Raw genomic sequence first — 2,437 nt, forward strand, 5'->3', positions numbered from 1 at the left:
TGCGTGAAGATAAACTTCCTTTTGTTCGTTTTAAACCTGCTGCCTATTAATTTCATTTGGTGACCCCTAGTTCATATATTGTGGGAATAAGTTAATAACTTTTCCTTATTCACTTTTTTGACAGCAGTCATGTTTTATAGACCTCTATTATATCCTCCCTTAGTCTCCTCTTTCTGAGCTAAAAAGTCCAAGTCTTTTTAATCTCTCTTCATATGGGACCCTAATAATTCTTGTTGCCCTTTTCTGACCCTTTTTCAATGCCAATATATCTTTTTTTGAGATGAGGTGACTACATCTGTACGCAGCATTCAAGCTGTGGGTGTGCCACAGATTTATACAGAGGCAATAAGATATTCTCTGTCCTATTCGCTATCCCTTTTTTAATGATTCCTAACATTCTATTTGCTTTTTTGACTGCCACTTCACACTGAGTGGATGTTTTCAGAGAACTATCCACAATGACTCCAAGATCTTTCTCTTGAGTAGTTCAAAGAATCACAGAGCTGGAGGAGACCTCAGGAGGTCAACAAATCCAGCCCCCTGCCCAAGGCAGGACGAATCCCAACTAAATCAACCCAATCAGGGCTTTGTCAAGCCGAGACTTAAAAACCTCTAAGGATGGAGATTCCACCCCCTCCCTAGGTAACCCATTCCAGTGCTTTACCACCCGCCTAGTGAAAAACTTTTTCCTAATATCCAGCCTAGACCTCTCCCTCTGTAACTTGAGATCATTGCTCCTCATTCTGCCATCTGTCACTACTGTGAACAGCCTTTCTCCATTTTCTTTGGAACCTCCCTTCAGGAAGTTGAAGGCTGCTATCAAATCCCCCCTCACTCTTCTCTTTTGAAGACTCAACAAACACAAATTCCTGTCTTGCCTCATGGGTCATGTGTTCCAGACCCCTAATAATTTTGGTTACCCTCCGCTGGACCCTCTCCAATGTGTCCACATCCTTTCTATAGTGGGGGTCCCAGAACTGGACACAATACTTCAGATGCAGCCTCACCAGAGCCAAATAAAGGGGAATAATCACTTCTTTAGATCTGCTGGCAATGCTCCTCCTAATGCAACCTAATATGCCATTAGCCTTCTTGGCTATAAGGGCACACTGTTGACTCATATCTAGCTTCTCATCCACTGTAATAATCCCCAGGTCTTTTTCTGCAGAACTGCTACTTAGCCATTCTGTCCCCAGCCTGTAACAATGCTTGGGATTCTTCCGTCCCAAGTGCAGGGACCTCCTCCTTGTTGAACCTCCTCCTCCTTGTTGAACCTCCTCAGATTTCTTTTGGCCCAGTCCTCTAATCTGTCCAGGTAACTCTGGACCCTCTCCCTGCCCTCCAGTGTATCTACCTCTCCCCCTAGCTTAGTGTCATCTGCGAACTTGCTGAGGTTGCAATCTATCCCCTCATCTAGATCATTAATAAAGATGTTGAACAAAACCGGTCCTAGAACAGATCTGTGGGGCACTCTGCTAGAAACCGACTGCCAACCTGCCATTGAGCTGTTGATCACTATCCGTTGGGCCTGACAGTCTAGACAGCTTTCTATCCATCCTACAGTCCATTTATCCAGTCGATATTCCCTTAACTTGCTGGCAAGAATATTGTGGGAGACCATATCAAAAGCTTTGCTAAAGTCAAGGTGTATCACATCCACTGACTTTCCCATGTCCACCGAGCCAGTTACCTCATCACAGAAACTAATCAGATTGGTCAGGCACCACTTGCCCGTGGTGAATCCATGCTATTGAGCACTTTCCCCTTTTCCAAGTGCCTCACCATGGATTCCTTGCGGATCCCCTCCATAATTTTTCGGGGGCTGAGGTAAAACTGACTGGTCCGTAGTTCCCTGGATCGTCCTTCTTTCCTTTTTTAAAGTTGTAGGCAAGTCAGTCCCCATCCTACCGTTGTGGAAGAAGCCCAAGATGGCTGCACACAAATGCCCTTCTTCCCTTTTCCTGCCTCCACACAGTCTCCAGAGAGTTGGGATTATTTGTTCCCATGTGCATTACTTGACATGTTCCAAGATTAAAATCTGTGATCCAGCCACTTAGTGGGGTGCCTGGAAGGCAGGCTTGACTGAGAAGGGCCTCGGTTATCGCTGGGGCAGTGACATTCCGACTAGAAACGGGGGAATTGCGGGGCTGGTTCAGACTCGTGGCCGGTTAGTCCGAGATCCTGCTTTCTCCAGGGCCAGTGTTGCAGGCGTGCGACGGAGGGAGGGAGGGGTAGTTACCTGGCAAATCCCCGCACTTTGCCTGCAGCCAGCCGAGTGCGTGGCCCAATTCACGCCCGCTGGGGCCAGGGCGGCCCTTGCTGGCGTCGCCGGGCCGGTTCACACCCCGCCGGCCTGAGGGGCCCCGCCATGGCGGAGGCAGGGGCAGCCGGGGCCCTGAGGCGGGAACGCGGGGCTGGCGGGGGCGCGCGACGCGGC

General features: G+C 48.9%; 1 long non-coding RNA gene across 6 annotated transcripts in view; it reads right to left on the reverse strand.

Annotated features, from left to right (window-relative positions):
- LOC102453365 (uncharacterized) overlaps positions 1–2,437 on the reverse strand; it is an 86,336-nt gene that overhangs the window by 83,612 nt on the left and 287 nt on the right. For 2 of the 6 annotated variants that reach the window (XR_012904569.1, XR_012904567.1), the window contains exon 1: positions 2,240–2,424. The exons of 1 other annotated variant lie outside the window; for it this stretch is intronic. This is a non-coding gene — a long non-coding RNA (uncharacterized LOC102453365). Of the gene's footprint in view, positions 1–2,239; positions 2,425–2,437 lie in introns of those variants that run through there. 3 more of the 6 variants (XR_003091576.2, XR_012904568.1, XR_012904566.1) reach the window with 3 other exon arrangements.

This window comes from Pelodiscus sinensis, chromosome 6 (assembly GCF_049634645.1).
Source record: "Pelodiscus sinensis isolate JC-2024 chromosome 6, ASM4963464v1, whole genome shotgun sequence".
Classification (NCBI taxonomy): Eukaryota; Metazoa; Chordata; order Testudines; family Trionychidae; genus Pelodiscus; species Pelodiscus sinensis.